At 31.8% G+C, this 19,085-nt stretch overlaps 1 long non-coding RNA gene across 4 annotated transcripts in view; it reads left to right on the forward strand.

The window, feature by feature from the left end:
* LOC120886553 (uncharacterized) overlaps positions 1-19,085 on the forward strand; it is a 102,670-nt gene that overhangs the window by 20,932 nt on the left and 62,653 nt on the right. For 2 of the 4 annotated variants that reach the window (XR_005729577.2, XR_005729576.2), the window contains 3 exons: positions 2,466-2,525; positions 8,885-9,003; positions 15,784-18,588. This is a non-coding gene — a long non-coding RNA (uncharacterized LOC120886553). Of the gene's footprint in view, positions 1-2,465; positions 2,526-8,884; positions 9,004-15,783; positions 18,589-19,085 lie in introns of those variants that run through there. The other 2 variants (XR_013439052.1, XR_013439053.1) reach the window with 1 other exon arrangement.

Here is a 19,085-nt window from a genome sequence, read left to right on the forward strand (position 1 = left end):
ATTATTAGCATATAAGTAATTCGTATTTATCCCTATAAATCATTGATTTTTCATTGCTGTAGAATATTTTATCACATGAATAAATCAAAATTCATTTATTCCTACTTTGGAAGGATGAATTGTTTCTGACTATTTGATACTATAGATATTTTAAAATGTGTTTTGGACAAATGAGTACACATTTCTATTAAATATACAGAGGAGTGGAAGTGAGAGGCAATAAATTATACCTATGTTCATCTCAGGTAGATTTTACAAATTTTCTTCAGTAGTTGTACAGTTTAATGCTTGAGTGGTGTCTCATATTGCTTTAGATCCTCACTGGGGTTTGTTGTTGTCACTCTTGGGGTAATTTTGGTTTTTATATGACTAACCTCATTTTAATATTGATTTACCCTCCTCTGGCAGCTAATGAAGTTTGGGCACTTTTCTGGCTTATTGGTCACTGGATATGTCAGCTCTTGTGAAGTGTCTGATAAGGATCTTTGGGGTTGTGTAATACTTGGTGTATGCAGGATATGTGTCTTTTTGTGAAATATATGTTGTGACTATTTTTTGTCTATGTCTTGCCTTTTCCCGTTCTTAGTAGTGTTTTGGATAAACATAAAGTTTAATTTTAATGTAGTCTTTGTGGTTAGTGCATTTTATGTTCTGCTAAAGATGACTTTACTTACCATAAAGTTAGTTTTACATTTACAAAGCACCTAAATTTATTTTTGTGTATGTCATAAAGTGGGAGTCAATTATAATTTTATCCTTACCTGTAACCAGTTGGCTCAGTACTTTTAATTAAGAAGGTAGTTCTTTCAATATTATATTGCAATGTCATTTTGTCATAAACCAAGTGACTATATTTGTGTTGATTTTTCTTTAACTCTTCTTTAATCTTCTTTATATAACACACTATTTTAATTACTATACTTATATATTGAGTCTTGATTTCTGGTAATGTAAATCTTTTGATTTTATTCTTCTTCAAACTGATCTTGGTTATTCTTATTCCTTTGCATTTACATATGGATTTTAAAATTATCTTGCTGACTTCCATATTTAAAAATATCTGTGAGAATTTTGATTGATTCTATATATTGTTTGGAGGAGAAATGCTATCTTTTCAACATTATATTCTGTTTATAAACATGGTAAATCCTTTCACTTGCAGTTTTTATAGTCTTTCTTTCTATCAATAATGTTTTTCTGTTTTACACATAGAGGTTTTTCACATATTTTGTGTTTCTTCTCTTTGGTGCTTTTTTTAAAATGCTATTGCAAATTGTATTTGTATTTATTTATTTTGGTACTGGGGATTAAACTCAGAAGCACTGGAACACTGAGCCACACCCTCAGTCCTATTTTGTATTTTATTTAGAGACAGGGTCTCACTTAGGGTTGCTTAGTGCCTATCCATTGCTGAGGCTGGCTTTGAACTCACAATTCTCCTATCTCAGCCTCTGAAGTCCTGGGATCACAGGTATGTGCCCCCATGCATGGCTGTATCTGTATTCTTAAAATTTCATTTTCTAATTGTGTCTTGTGATATACAGGAATACAACTGAATTTTTATATTGACCATTTATTTCGCTCACTTGATAAAATTCATTTATAAGCCATAAATATTTTACCGTACATGCCTTTGGATTTTTATATAAAGAGAGTTACATCATCTACAAATAATGTCATTTTTCTCTCTAATCCTTATGTCTTTTATTCATTTTTCTTGCTTATTATGCTGGCTAGATGTTGAATAGAAGAGACATTGTTATCCTAATATTATGGAGCAAAGATTTCATGTTTGATAATAATGTATGATAGTTGCTGTAGGTTTTTATGTAGATACCTACTAATAGATTAAGAAAAAAAATCCATTTCTTGAAGTGTATTGATTTAAAAATTTATTTCTAATCTAATAGCAATGAAGTCAAAGAATGCATCATAGTTTAAAATCTCTTAAATTTGTTGCATATTACTGATTGTGGTGGCACTGACCTTTAATCCTAGTGACTTTAGAGGCTGAGGCAGGAGGACTACAGTTCAAGGCCAGCTTCAGCAAGTTAGGAAGGCCCGTACTAAAATAAAAAAATAATAAAAAGGACTGGGATTTTGCCTGGTGGTAAAATGCCCTTGGATTAATCCCTACTACATTAAATAAATAAATAAATATTGTTGAGCCTATACCAACGTTGATTTAAATACAGTCTGTTCAGTACATATTCTATGTGTACTTGAAATAATACAAATTCTGTCACTTTTGAAGGCAGTGTTCTAAATAAATCAGATTATGAATGTTAATTTCCTTTTAAAACTTTCTATACGCTTACTGATATTTTGTCTACTTATTCAAAATATCATTGTCAAAATATTATTATGTACTACTTAATAGGTCTCTAGTATTATTACTGAGAGAAGTATGATAAAATATTTTGCTGTGACTGCTGACATGTGCATTTCCCTTCTCTTTTTGTCAGTTTTCCTTTGCTTCATATATATTGAAGAAAAGTTACCACATGGATATAAATTTAAAGTTGGTAAGTTTTCCTGATGTACTAGACCTTTTATCATTAGAAAATTTTTCTTTACCTCTAGTAGAGGTACTTGCCTGTATATTTCATTTTCTGTTATTATAGCTACATCAGTTTTACTTTGAGTGATATTGACAAGATACATGTTTATCTATCCTATACTTTCAACTTCTCTGTAATCTGTAAAGGGCATGTGGGTATTTTGATGGCCTATGATTTGGTTGAACTTTTTTTTTTAATCATCTCACATCTTTGTTTTATAATGGTTTATTTTAGTCCATCTGCAAGTAATGTAATTGCTGATACATTTGAGTTTATATTGACTCTCTACTCTTTATTTGCTATTTATTCCAACTGTTCAACATTACTAAATTTTCTTTCATTATTTTGCACTAATAAAATATTTTCATTAATCTACCTCTTCTGCCCCTGGATAGTCTGATAATTATACTTCACTATGTCTTTTTTTTAATTACCCCAATACATTTATTATGTAGAAAATGTAAGATGTCTAGAATACTATATCTTAATTTACCCATTGATTTCTTTTTGTATTATTGTTGCAACATGTATTCTAATCTAAATATATATAAAAACAAAATATATTATTTCTCTGTGGATTTGATATATTTGGGTGCACACACATTTACTTTTGCCATTTCTCTTACTCTGAGTTTTCTTTCTATTTGCTTCTGAATTAATTTTTACTCTCCTCAAATAAATCTTTCACTATTTCATAAAAGTCTGTTACTAATGACTAATATCAGTTTTTTAAAATTCTAATTTATATTCATTTCTGAAGGATACATGATCTGGGTATAAAATTCTAATTTAGTAGGGTTTGTTGTTTGTTTGTTATCTTCTTTCTTTTCATCAATTTAAAGATAATGATTCTGGCTACCATTGTTTCTTTCACTTCTTTGAAAGCAATGATTTCTTCATTTTCTGGGTGGTCTTAAACTTTTTCTCTTTTTTATAGTTTTAGCTTATGCTATGATGAAGAATCTTTTGTGATTTCCTTTTATAGTTTTCTTTAAATTTATCCTTCTTCAGGTCCATAGGATATCCTGGATTGTCCTTTCAGTTTTCTTCACTGATTAAGTTTTTGCTAATAATTTCTGCAATATTACACTTGTTATAATCTTCCTGTACTTTCTTTTCTGAACTCAAATAGCATAGCATAAATGTTAGACTTTTTTAAAACTATAACTTACATATATTCCATTTTTTATCTGAACTTCCATGTACTTATTTTCCATTCTAGATACTTAAACTGATCTTTCAGCTTTGTGATCCCTTCTTTAAACTCTTTCCAAACCACTTTTAAGCTTACTTTTTGAATCTGTGTCCATTATGCTACAATTTTAGATGTACAGTTTGTTTTTGATTATTTTTATATGTTCCAGTAATGTGATAAAATTCTCAGAATTGATTAGTTTCTTACATATTGATCAATGTATGTCAAATTCCATTTGTGCAACTTCTGAACTTTCTTTTATTGTCTGCTTATTACTTCAATATTCTTTCTTCAATAAAACTAATATTTTTTACTGAATATTAGATATCGAGTTTGATTATAAGAACCTGTTACCTCATTCTAGTCATTTGATCCTTTGGCAGTTATCAAAAGGAAAGAACATCTTAGTATAATGATGTACTGAGCTGACTAGAAGCTGGCGTTATATCTTTGTAAAGTTATTTAGCTCTTTGCAAAATTTAGCTTTCCGAGTTTCTCAACTGAGATTTTCTCTTGGACTGTAGAACACCAACATCCTGTCCTGCCTTATATCTTCTTTCTGCCTGATTTCTTAACTTACTACTCAATACAGATTGCTTGGTAACTTCCTCATAGAGAAAAGTGGTATTACTCCTTTCTTTTTTCTTTGGATTATAGACCTGTCAAATTTCTCTCTCTTTTGGTAGCACAAAACTCAATTTTTGCCTTCTGAAACTTCTCTGCCCCTTAGCAGCTGGCCTACATTTGCCTTCTCATCTTGTTGACCTTAATCAAGAATTGGCATTTGCAAGAAGAGAAAAGATAGTATTAAAAACTGGGTTTGCTTTAATCAGTTCCTTTTTTTTTCTCTGAGCTTTCCTTCAAGTTCTGATTGCTTCAGTTGCTTTCAATGCCTTCCTACTGACATCTTTGACTGTTATCCAGTTTTTCCTAATTGTTCTCAGTGGTAGCTTTGCTCTATTATGTGTTGTTCCATTATATTTAAAAGTGGCAATATCTTCCTGTGTTTTTTGCCGGGGTGGTGATTAAATTAGACAATATTTAGTAATATTTCATATGTTAATGGTTTGTTTTAAAATAAATAGCTCAGGCTGAAACAGGAGGATGGCAAGTTCAAGGGCAGCTCCAGCAACTTAGTAAGGCTCTAGGCAACTAAGTGAAACCCTGTCTCAAAATAAAAACTAAAAAAGGGCTATGGATGTGGCTCAATGATAAATTGCCCATGAATATATCCCCAGTACAAAAAATAAAATGAAATAAAGTAAATCACTCAAAACTTTAAGTTCAAGGGAACCAACGTATAACCTTCAGAACATCCTCTCTTGAGCAATTATACTGTAAAATTATATTCAGATATTCTGCTATTATCATTTAAATTATATGTATTATATAGTTATATTTTAATATATTATTAAGTTATAAGTTTAGTTTGTGGCATTTTGTTATAATGTTAAAAAATAGAAGGGAAAAATACCTCAGGTTATAATAATGTACTTGGTTCTTAGGGTAAAACCTTATATGAGTGCTTAAAATAGAATCTCAATTATTAAATTATCTTGGATGAATAAGGATATCTATTCAGCAATATAATATAATGAACAGTGAGCATTGTTAGAATGAGGATTTAGAATCATAGTTCTAACTGTGGGTTAAGAAATTACATAAACAATATGCATACTATATACAAAATATTTCACAAGTGAGGTCAGCCTTAAAATTCCTTACTGAAGCGCCAGATAGTAAGTAGATACGGTGTTAGATGAAGTATTTTTGGATTTTTATATTCAGCAACTAGTTTCTCTTGACATTACACAATCACTGTTTGCAAGAAAAAAATCCATTTTAGGTATTTGATCAAAATTAGGGGTTGGCCTTTCCTGTATGTCTTAGTACCTTCATTCTCAGCAAGCTTTAATTCCATGTTTTCCTCTCCTTCCCATTCTCCCACATAATCTTGCTTGAAGTGTATCCCATTTTGTTAGACTCACATTGTGAAACAGCTGATCTGATAAGCTGATATAAGATGCATGTTTCAAGAGGAATGCTTTAAACAAACCTTAATCAAAATAGTGCAGATCTCAAATAAAATAATCTAATGGTACTATGGTATATATACATTTTTTAAAAAGGAAACATTACTTTTTTCATTAATCATTTGCATAAGCCTTTAAATTATACCTTTCTCATTATAAATATATAGATTTGAATGTATTCTAAATAAGTTTTTTCCTCTTAAATAAATTCCAACGTGGGAGATATGTTATAACAACTGTCATAGTAATTAGGATATTCTTATGCTTTGAAGGTTTTCTTTTACCCAAGGTAGCATCTGGTTTTCTTTATTTTGTCAATTGCAATTTCCCAGTTTCAGGACATTTTAACATTTCCTTTCAAATTAAGGTCTTATGAGTGTCTGCCAGGTTTTATGGTTCATAAGCATAATACTCTTGGATGTTTTTATTGGGAATTATAAGTTTTTATTTTAAAGTACAGGTTTTTGGGAAGGATTTATTTTTAAATCTATGAAAGAAATGATCTAATTCATTCATATCTATAAATCATTTTATTACATCTATTCTACAAAGATAAATTTGTTTCAATGGTATTGAAAGATGCATTAGAAAACAGAGTACATGTATTGTTATTTGTATCTAAAAACAACTTTGAAGATGTTTTACATGTTCAAGAATAAAACCATAAAAAGATAAGTGAAAGAATTTTTATATCATTCATGGACTTTATCCTCAAAATATATGGTCCTGATATCCTAAGTGTTATAGGCAGATTATTTCTTCTACATAAATTGACAACCACAGAGTGGTATCACTGTGGTTACTATTATTCTTTTATCTGTCATTAAACACCATGATACTAAATTATGGTATCTAAATGGTATTAATATAAAAATGTCATAACTTCAAAACATTGAAAATCCTTGGTCTAGCTGTTATAACACCATGCCCATGAAATATAGCTTTATGCCTCTTTTACACTGCACTTATGTTTAAATTTAATGCCAACATTTCATTGCTAAGAAACATGTTAAGTGAGGATAGAGACACCATATTTATTGAAGGGCACATCTACATTGGCAGGTGTTTTCTGACTTAAACATTTGTTTCAGATAATATTTTATTCAGGAGCATCTTATCAGCCAAAATGTTTTCTCTTTTTTTTTCCAGTTTTGAAAATTCCAGTTTCCTCACTACATATTCTAAGCTGGAAATGTTTGAGAGGGAATTTTCTTTTCCTTTGGTCCCAAATGCTTCAAGACTCTATTGACAGAGAATATTTCAGCTCTTTAGGCAATGAACTTTGTTTTCCAAATGTTATCTCTTTACAAGTAGGCTTCTAGATAGAATCTTCTTATTTGGAAACAATTGAAAGGGTATGTAAGTTTACAGGTCAAGGTTGAGGGACCTGAAAAGCAAGAACTAGAATATGCTACTTATTAAGACCATTTTCATATTACTTTCAGAAAGACAAATGATTGAGGTTCTTAAAGAAACTGTCTGCTGACAATGTCAGGAATTAACACTTAATTTTAAATCTGTGCTATTTGACCTTAATTTTTTTTTTTTGTGAACAAAAGTTACACTTTTCACTAATTTGCATTGCTGCTACTTTCATTTTAAATTGGAATTTTTTATCACCATCCATCTGTAAGATACCTCCTGTTACTAATTTCTGACATGGATCCTCTCATTAATATGAGATTCACAATTGCATAGATTAAAAGTTATCTGATTATATCTGGCTCATCCCATGTTTTATCATTCTGTTCCTATATTTGATAGAGAATGATTTAGCTGTGACAATGTTAGTATATAAAGATACTGAGTCAGATAGTAACTCTTGGAAGAGTAAATTTTAATATATCTGATGACAGTTTTCTTTTACAGGGCTTAACATTACTAGGCAAAGTTTTCTCTTTAGCTATCTTAATAAAGTAGGAAATATAAACTTTGTATTTTTTAATTTTATAAATAGTAAGGATTTATATGTAAATAGAGTTGAATAAGAATTTAAATGGTTTTCTAATTAAATATTATGCATGCCTAAGTAAAACAAATTTCTTCTTTTCTTTTTATGATTAATTAGTTTGAAAGCTCTTGAAGCAAAGGAAATTTCTGTTACTGATAACAACCTTTGTAAGCACAGGAAACAACATAAAAAACACATTGAAGACTGAGGACCAAAGGGTGGAGTTGCTGAGAATTAAGAATCCTCTGAAATACATTTTACACAGAAAATCTTAATACTCTTAATTGGTTGTTTAGATCAAGGACAACTAAACAAAACTTCTCAACAAAACACAGGATTGAACTTCAGAGGTCTGTAAGAACTGCATTTGAAAGCACCAACAGAGACATCAAGAATTCTCTTTGTAATTCCTGATTTACTTTTGTAACTGAGTTGACCAGTGCTAAATTTTGAGTCTACTTGGAAACTCTTAACAACTCTTCCTTCATTTGCTTCAGAATAGAGCATTGTTAGCTATTAAGTTCCCATCTTTAATACCAAAGATCATATTCAGAATGATTCAAGGGCTCTTGCTGCTGCTGTCTGGTTTCCATAATTACAACAAACTCTATATAGGGTTGTATACAACTAGTAGTCTCTTCTTCCCCTAGTCTGTTCCAATTTTGGCATTTCTTCCTTGACCAATCAAACATGTTAACACTGAGGAGAGACATGCACATTGATTAGTGCTTCCTAGACATGGTACCTTTATTTTCTCTTTGGAATAATAAAGATGGCACTCTCTGCCTTCTAAAGTGGTTGGCACAGCGAAAGGGAAAGACATTTTTGTGAAAGTACTTAGCATAGTGCCTAGTCCCTAGAAGGTGTTAATAAATATTGGTTCATTTCTTATTTATTTTCTTTCTCCAAAAAACCTACCTGGCATGATGAGAATTCTTAATGCTCTTGGTAAGAAAAGCTTTGGGGGCAAATGTGTGTCTAGCAGTCCTTAACCATTCCATGTAGGTGAACACCTAACCTTTTTAGACTCCTCCATGTTGTCATACCACCTTAAACTCATCTGTCCTTATGCTGCTCCAAAATTTCTTGCTGTCTGACTTAGTTGAAATTTGAATAATCAGATACCATAATGTTTTCTTAACAGCACACCAAATGCATCATAGAAGAACAGGAAAAAAAGAAAAAGAAAAGAAAAGGTAGCCTGACAACCCAGATAATTACTGAAATGACCATGGAAAAGTGAAAAGAACTCTTTTCAAAGTGGTGAGTTCTATTTGCCCTTTTCTGTTTTTGAGTTGGATGTGCCAGTAGGGTCTCTTAACCTTTTATTACTCAATTTTAGTATCAGAGTATTGAACTAGACCAAGTTCAAAGATTTCTCTAGAGCACTGGTACTATGAGATACTCTAAGAAAAATGAGTCAAGCTCATTTTAGAACTGTTATGACTTGCTACTCATGTACCCAATCTTGGATCACATTAATCGAGTCTCTTGGAATTCCTGGGAAATAAAACTTACTTATGATTATCTATTTGGTGCCCCCCCACAAGTTATTACTTTTTAAAATTCATTCTCAAAAACACTGGTCTATTCCATCTTCAAACAATGCAAACTTTAAGAAAATGGCCATTCTTGAATCTTAACTTGCCATTCTTGATTTCTCAAATTTTTTCTTGAACCTATTTTCCTAAAGAAGGTATCAATTTCTTGGCCTTATTGACTTATTTAGAGTCACAGTGACATTAATTATTATTGGCAGTTGGAAACAGTGTGGAGACTGAAGGCAGCCTGTCATCCTAGAACACCTTTTTCTTTTTACCAAATCTTGAAATATGAGACATGTGATTACTAAAAGGTTATTGCTACTTCTCACATTTAACAATGCTTTTTTTTCTCTTTGTGGATTAATTGTACATTTTTTCAGTCAACGTTAAATTAAATTAATATAAATTTCTAATGAACTCCTATTCCATGTCTTCTAATGCACTGTGCAGGAATGTCTGCCTTTCCTCTCGCTCTTTTGTGGCTGTATTTGCCAAACTTGGGACATCAAGCAGAGGTTTAGAAAGGTTAAATGTTGTAGTCTTTGGTTCATAACATGGTAAAGAGTCCAAGGCCAAATTATGCTCTGGAACATAATTAGAGGCCAAGTGACAGAGGGATTCTTGACCTTTCTGTGCCACAAACATCACAGGCCATTTGCCTTCTCTGTTTCCCATTTCCTATTGTGACAAATGGCATATAACTAAATCCTAGAATTTCTCAGTTTCTTTTACATTCTAATCATCCAAAGAATTCTTCAGCTAGTTAATAATTCCTTTTCATCATAATAGAAGCCTTAGAGCATAATTTCGATCACAGTTAAGCATAGTTAAGTCATGCAGAGTTAATTAATAGGCATTTTATGTTTTGTATGTCAAGTATTTTTGTAGGATGAGCCCTGGAATAGGTGTCACAGACATTGCTGTGAGGGTATGCATGTGCCCAGGTTGGGAAGAAATAAATGAGGACTAGGTAAAAAGGGAAAAAAAATTGAGAATGTGAAGGGCGATTACTCTAGCTGACAGAGTAGTGTTTCTTTAGAGAGGAGACCACAATTTACATTGTGATTGAAAGAGGTTATGTCAAGTGCTGAGCTGAAGGAATGTGTGAAGTGTACCTGGTGATGAAAGGTGGGAGTTTGGTCTTGAATGTGTCTGGTGGGAATGGAGCAATGGCTGGGGCATGTTTTCAGTCTAAGTGACAGAGGGCAGGTAAGTGTAGTTTTTACTATTTCTTCATCGTGAGGATTAATAGTATGTACGTGCCAACTGATGGAGAAGCAGATTTAGGTTCAATATTGAATTTCAGAGGGGTTATCAAAATAAATACTGCATTATTCCACCAGAAAGTCTTAGTAAACAAATAGAGTACTTTATTTCTTTAAAAAAATTTAAAGCCTTGCTTGTTAAATATTAAACTTGACATTTTGATTAGCATGACTGTCAAAATGTTCTCTGTCTTAGGGGTAATTAAACATTTTGTGAGAGCATATCCCATTTTCCAGCATAGCTTTTTGATCAATTGTACAGAAATATCACATATAGGAAACATATATAATTTGTTGATATACAAGTCAGAAAATTACACTAATGGTTTTAATTTACATTCAACCCTAGCCTTCTATTTTACAGGAAGAAAATTTGTGCTTCCTTTAATTGCACAAGCAATTAGGCATTTACACTCTTAAAATTAAGAGAAAATGGCTAATTGTGTATGCAATATCTGTGCCCACAACTAACAGTGGCTACAAACAATCCTGCCACCAAAATTCAAGCCAGGGATAAAAAGGCGGCCCCGAGTCATTGCCCTTTTTGAAGCTTGGAACATGCTTTGCTCATAACTTCAGTGGCTTTGAAAGTTCTATTTCTGACAGACGTAAGCATTAGCCTGTAGTGCTCCTTACAGTCTGAAGTACAAATTATTATCATTTAAATAAAGTGGAAATGGTGACAAATTCTGAACAATTTTATTATAAGATATATTATATTTGAAAATTTTCTCTGAAGTATTTTAGACCAATCATGTTGGAAATTTATGTTAATATGAGTGCCTGATTTTTTTTAAAGTTACATTTCATGCTCTTAAAGCCCACCCAGAATTTGTCTCTAGTCATTTTACACCACCTCAAATGATACCCTAATATTTAGAGCCCCCAAAGTACCACAGGAATTAACTAAATATGTCACATTCACAAAAATTGCTGTAGAAATGAACAAAGGATGAGTTTGTGTCTTTCCACTTAACATGTTTATTTTGTTTATATACCATTAAATTTATCTTGCATTTTTCTCACCACAGTAAGTAGAATATGCTTTCTGTGTTTAATGTCTACCTTTCAAAGTAGAGTTTGGAAGTAAACAGTGTCCATTTACTAATTAATGTCTCCATTTGATGTCTCCAAATAAGAAAGATTTTTGAATACCCTTCCCCAACCTAAATGCCCTTTTAAAATTCAGAGATTTAAAAAAAAATCTCTAATAACAGCTGTTAAACACAAAAATCTATGGGATTAAATTTGTTATAAGTACATACTGGAAAAAAAAAATCTCTCCTTTTGTAAGAGCGAGTTAGAAGCCCAGAAGAGTGTAGCCAAGCATAGCCAACAAACTCGTAATTCTACTTTACTCTCTCAGTCTGATATTCTAGCCATTATTTTTGTTGTTTTTCAAAAAATCTAACTACCCTTGCACTTATGTCATAAAAATTCTGCCTTTTTTCCCTTTTTTAATATTTGTATTCAAGACAAACAACAGGAGGTTGAAATCAGGCCATTTAAAAGAAACATCTGCTGACATTTATTCATATGCTACATGTTCCACTTTCATCATTGAATGTAATGATAAACACACATTCCAGTCAATAATGGCAATTCCCAGCCAAGCTTTACAAATGGTCTCTTTAACACCTAAATTGACAGCTCGGGAGATTTTGAGATAGAAGCTAAATATGGTACATTTGGACACTGTTTGCCTAAGTCTAGGATGTCTTGGAGACTTTAATAAGCAGACATACATTATCAAATAGAAGAAAGTCTTGACTGTGCAGGTATTGGAGCAGTGAAGTTTGACACTGGTTGAGCAGATTAAATGCAGAAAAAAAAAAAAAAAGAAAAATCCTTAAAAACAAATGGCCTCTCCTAAGAGTATGGTAAAATAAAGATCTGGCCCACAGTATATGTAGAGTAGTTTCATTTAAGAGCAAAAACTAATTGTAAATTGTTTAAATTATAGAATTTAACTCTGGCATGCTAAAAAGTCGAATATTTATTTTGTTTCCCAAGTTAATTAAAATAAACCCTTCTCCGAGTTTAAATTATTGTTAGAACATTTTGATAAAATATTAAATGTATTTCATTTATTGCTTGTAATGAGTAATTATGCCAACTTTTAATGTGCTAAGGATTTCTTTCAAGAATATGCCATAAGTTCTGATGCAGATTCCTAATTTTTCCTTAGAAAGTGGTGTATCAGATAAGTCAACTAACAACACTCAAGGTAGCCATTGAAGATCTCATGAAGGATTGAAATTAGCTTTAGTCTTTCCTGTGAGGACATATAAACACATACTCCTTGGAGACATTAAGGATCCCATTTTATGTGTATCTTTTATGCATATTACTTTACATTTTGGTTCAGATTGATTAACCTTATAACTGAATCATACACTGTGTTCCAGCCAAGCAGAAAAAATCACAGCTTTGCCCAGCTTCGTCCTGGGTGAAGAGTTTTTCTTTACAAAACTCTGCCGTTACTGTGTTTTAAAACAGGTCACTTGCTACTTGACTGAAAAGAATCTAGACATTTGACAAACTATCCTTGCAACATAATGAGAGGTTTGCAAAGTTACCTCAGATAATGTCATCTAGAGAACAAGTCACACCAATCTGTAGTGCTCCGATTAATGGTATTTTTCTCTGAAATCAGCTCAGTTGAAGAGACAGCTTGAAATTGTTTTTTTGTTTTTTGATTTTGTTTCTCGGTGCAGGACAAATGGGGCTAAATTTGGAATGTCAGATTACGATGTTTTCATCTGCTCCCAAGGCATGTTGAGAAAAGTAGCCAGACAAACCTTAACACCTTATTACCATTCGATGTGGGAAAATAAAAAATTCAGAATATGAATTTACAGTACTTCATAGTGTGTGCCACAGCAATATAAAACATTTCTTGATTGTGGTGGGCGGAGGACAAGTTGTGAGGACTTCCCAGGGAGGATGATAGAGGTCTGGATCGAAACCACAATTTCCAGGGTCATCATTTAGAGTAGTAACAAGTATATTATAAAAAAAACTTTAATAACTCAATTTTTTTTAATAATGTCACCTCTCCCATGAATCTATGGAAACTAGTTCAATGAAATCTTCCTCCAACTACCTACTTTCTGTGCAGTAAAATGATGGTGGATAAACCAATTCATTAAAGCTTTTGGGGAGAATTTAGAGGAATGAGTTGATTTCTACTAATACTCTGTCCTAAAATCTTTTCAAGTGTGGATGTTTGGCAGGAGTGTAACCCAGACCTGCAGCAACTACACTTGAGCAGAGTGTACTTAATGGCAAAAGGGAGAGAAAGTAGTATGCACTCTCTCCCAGGCCCCCAAAGCCAGAGCGGAGTGAAGATGGGACGCCAAATAAATCTGCCAGTGATTACGCTAAAGGAAATTATGATCTTGTTATAGAAACCATTAAAGGAAAACCAGAGTTGGTATGTAAATATTGTTGCATCATTATACCACTGAAAAAAACAACCTAGTGCAACATTAGTATGTTATGCAATTAACAAAATGAAAAATGAGCTGCTTGAATTTAAAGCTTTTAATGTTTTTCAAACAGATAATAAGCATTTTCAACACCAATGTAAAACGTAATAGAAAAGGTCTCCCTCAAAGAGTGACATATTTCATCAATACTTACTATGCATTAAGGAGCTAATAGGCGTTTGCCTAGCTCTATTATTTGTTGTTTTCTAACTCATCAAACAGCAATCGCATATAAACTAAAGCAAGAGGAATATAAAAGGCTTGCTAGAAGATCAGAACATTTGATATGTGTAATATTTTAAGAAATGATTGGCCTATATGTGCTTTTTTAATTTTGAGAAAAACGGCTTGGGTAGCCAACCTTCTTTAGGCCAAAGCCCATTATTAAGCACTGTGTAAAATATTTTAAACCCAGAATTACTTAAAAGATATTAATATAATTGTTCAAAACCATAGAATTATAAAATATAATTAAGAATTAATATATTATTTAATATCTTTATTGTTCCTGAAGCACCAGCAATTCATTTATATATCCAATTATCCCAATAGAACCTAAAACATACTTTAGCAGAATTACTTCAGTGGAAAATGGGAAAATAAAAAACTTTTAAAAAATATGCCATAACAGATTGTAATACACTATATGCTGAGCAAGTAATATAATATAAATATGTAAATTTTAACTATCTATTCATATTATTTCGCTGCTGAACAACAAAAACCCACAGCTACTTACTGATTAGAAGTCAAATAATTGCTCAATCAAAAACAATTTTATAAAAATGAACTTACGTTACCAACAATGAAGCTATTTACTTTGTAGATGATGATGACTTTTCAGTATCAAATTCAGAACAGTAAGGAAAAATTTCATAGGGGGACAATGCAACTTTCATAAATTATATTCTAAATGAATATAATTCACTGTAGGCACTAGAAAGTTAATATGTTCTCTAAAGATTTCTTTAATTTAGTTGTTGCTAATTTATTCACACTAATACAGAAAAAAATACTGCAAAATTTTTCATAACAAAAAAACTGTGCATATCTCTGTGTTTTAGCTGGCATGTGGTTCTACACAGATGGTTTGGGGCTTTCTTTGCTGCAAAACAGATGGGCTTGCACTGTCCCTTACCAATCAAAAGAGAACTCGAAAAATATAGGAATATCTTTACCTACATTGCGTCCTTTAATTCAAGAAATTAAAATGCTTAAAAGTATAAATAACTGCCTATGGAAAATAATTTCTGAAATGGATGTCATATGTTGAAATTATACAGTAACCTAGTTCATGTTTAATGCAAAAAATATAAAAAGTTTGGCTTGTGCATGATACTGTTTGTAACATACAACTATTAACTTAAGAAATTTACAACTATGGAATGACTGCTATCATGTGTTCACCTTGCCTAAAAAACACTGCTGTTTTAAAACTTCAAGTGTAGTTAAGCATATTTCAATTCAAAGTGATCATTCTAGGCAGCATCATCCACTGAACCAAGTTAGCAAACACATATAAGTTTAGTATGCTCATAGCTGACATACTTTTGCAACCAAAATAAAAGCTAAAACAAAGCTCAGTTATCCTGAAATGCTGTATTACTTTAATTATTCACAATAGAAATTGGTCTTTCGTATACTGAATTGGAATTGTGGCCTACCTTCAAAGGTTTTTGTGGAAATGTGGAAGCATGCTACTTGAGACTATTAAAAGCACTCTCTTTGTTTTGTATATTTTAGTAAATTTTACAAAGTAACGTGGCAGCACACTCTCAGAGCATCACCATGTGAGAGACAGACATCGTGGGCTCATGAGCTTGGAATAGTGTTGCTTATAGGAAGAACTCCTGCTGCTCTTATCTTCAATACACAAATAGAATTGTTAACCTATGATGCCGCAACCACTGTTTGATATTTTGTAAACAGATGTTCTAATGATGAATTGCTTCTCAAGCATAGTCAGAGCTTTGGTCAGCTTCTAAAGGTTGGTATTTCTCTAAGGTGTGGTCCATAAAGACCAGTTGGGCTATTTGGTCTGCCTTTATTCACCCAGAATAAGTAGTTATCAGAGCATAATGCACCCTGTATTTTATTCATCTCCCAAACAAAGCATTTATATAAAATACATCATTTTCAGGAAAGGAAGTTATGGGTTTATAGTGTTTAACTACAAAAAAAGTCCATCTAGCTATTAGTATACATATCGAATCTATATATACTCATATTCATACATACATAGATTTACATATATTCCCAAGTATCCATGTATAAATGTATATAACTATATTTTAACTCTATATCTATAGGATATATCTATACATAAGATATATATATATGTATATGTATATGTATATAAGGTATATATACATGCATATCTTCATTTCTTGCAAGTATTTTACCAAGGAACAGAGTAGGATTCATTTTCCACACATAAGCAGCGTATCTTAAATTGGTTTCTTTTCTTCAATGTTCCGATTCTGAAAAGCAACTGAGTATTTTTTCTTTTGTCTGTGTAATGCAAAATAACAGCTTTGCTTGTATTTTTTCAATTACATGAAAACCAATGTCTCTTGTAGATCTATGATGAAAGGTTTTGCCAGGCTAGTAAATGTAAATAAAACTGTAAAATAAATATATTTAAGAAAAGAAACTGCTCTCAAACACTCCTAAATACTTTGGCAGCATTTACATAAACAAACAATTGATATGAAAATTGCAAATAATTTTTTATCCATTTTTAAAATTAGTTTCTAAAGATGTCTTCTAGCCTAAACCTAGATCAAATTACTGTGGTTAAATAAAATAAAACCACACTCAAAAAAGTCTCAGTTTTAGTTTTTTAATAATCTGTACTCCATTTTCTTGATATTATTACAGATTGCTGACATAGTGTTCCAGTGCAATATGAGTTATGAAGTTTTCTGGCTTTGCATACAGTAAATAAATATTAGTTGCACTAGAGAATCAAGGAACATGATCAGAAAATTTAAGTTTTGCGGCATTTTTAAGAAAACTATCTGGATTGTTGGCAATATTCTGACTCTTCAGGGGGAAGCAATACATTACAAGGTAAAAAGCCCAATTAGGTTGAGCATTTTCTGAATGATTCTAGATACTGATAGAGGATATTGCTGTATAATTGCTTGGCTTTGGAAAATTTAGATTGTGCCATCAGCAAAAACTGCCTCATACATGGCTCTTCTGTGTCCACCTACAAATAATTCTGAACATACATAAAACTCTGTAAATATCAGTGCTGATTCCTTGGAAAATTAGACTGTTTTTAGAGCTTGTTTCTCAATTTAAAAAATATTTTGGTAATTGGTGAAGTATTACAATTCTCAGAAGCTTTAGTTTTCTTATTTGCCTTTTGTTTAATACCAGACTTTAAAATGATATTGTTTGTTAATATTCAATATACTAAGGAATAAAAATCAGCAACTCCTGCTCATTTTTCCTCATTTCATTTAGTAATATCTGTGAAAAGTGGGGGACAAGGCAGAAAAAAACATTACTGTTATTTGTCCTTGTAGCAGATTATTGTTTTCATTGTTTGTTTTCCATGCCTGTGATAAAATTATAGTATGCCTCACTGACAGCAGATTTGGTCACAGGACTTTCTTATCCAATGGTCTATGAGCCAGAGTGATTTACATCACATCAAAGCGAAGCTTTAAGAGCGACTGCATGACTTTCCCATTACTGTTTTCACGTCGTTGTAGGCAAGGATAGCTCTGCCTGTATGAACCCTGGAATGAAGAGACAGAGGGAGTACAGCCACAGTGGCCCCCAGTTGACTTGTCACATAGGAATGAAGTGAACCTTTGTTTAGCAGGCCCCTGACATTTAGGGGTTGTTTACTTAGCAAAACCTAGAATAAGCTGGCCAATGAGGAAATAAGAATGTCCTAAAGATATTTGATCATTTTTATTTTTGTTTAATATGGAAGAAACTCTGCCCGTGATGTGGAGAACAGATGGGCATGGAGAAGGCTGAAACTGGTAATATTAGTTACAGGAAGGACAATAAGCCTCCATCCCTCCTTCCAAGTTACTGACAATTTAATGGGAGAGAGAAATACATAAATACTCATAAGCTAATGCAGAACTCCTTGATTAGAGGGAGTTGGAGGGTACTTGTGCAGAAGATGGTCTAAAGAGGAAATTAAATGGGAATCTCATATTGACTGAAAAGTGAACAAGAAAAGGAAGATCACGAATTTTTTTCTGACAGAAAGATGATCAAAAGTTGCCTGAATTCTTTTTTCTTTATGATTTAAAAGCATATAGTTTTATTTAGTGTTTTCTGAATCTTATGTATTATTCCTCACAATCTTGAACTTATTATTTTAACTCATATTAATTCATTTATTTATTTCAACATGTGTGTTTTCAATATAATTTAGAAACTGTTAATCAAGGTCCTTTCCCCCTGAACTCTGTTACAAAATCAAAACAAGACTCGAAAAAGTATGACTCAATGATAACTTTTAACATACTGGTCATCTTTTGAATATATACCTTTTTATATAATATGTTCATATTATACAAAACAGATCACACAGTAAGACTGTCTTATAACTTTATCTAATCTATAATAAATAATCTTTATAACATTAAATGGTAGTTACTTGCTGTATATAATTCCATTTATAGACAATGCAATAAATACATTTAACCCATTTTCTATTGTTGAACTTTTAGGTTATTTTCATTTTCCCTACTCTAAGTAATGCAATAGATATCAATTTTTATAGATAAATCTTTGAAAACATTTGTGATGTTTTAAATATATTATTAAGTAGCAGGGTATGACAACATCTATTTTCTTTAATTAATATTTCTTTACAAATAAGTTTCCTTTCCAAATCATAAATTCTTGAGCTATGAATGTGGACTTCCTATAGTAGTGGAGCATGTGATGTTAGCTCAGCAGATTTTTTTCCTTCACTCTTGAAAGCTGCTCTATTGTCTTGTGTATCTTTCCCTAGTAATCTCAGAGCTGATGTTGTCTAAGAGTTGCTGATTTTGTATCATTTGTAT

The sequence above is a fragment of the Ictidomys tridecemlineatus genome, chromosome 5 (genome assembly GCF_052094955.1).
Source record: "Ictidomys tridecemlineatus isolate mIctTri1 chromosome 5, mIctTri1.hap1, whole genome shotgun sequence".
NCBI classification, from domain to species: domain Eukaryota; kingdom Metazoa; phylum Chordata; class Mammalia; order Rodentia; family Sciuridae; genus Ictidomys; species Ictidomys tridecemlineatus.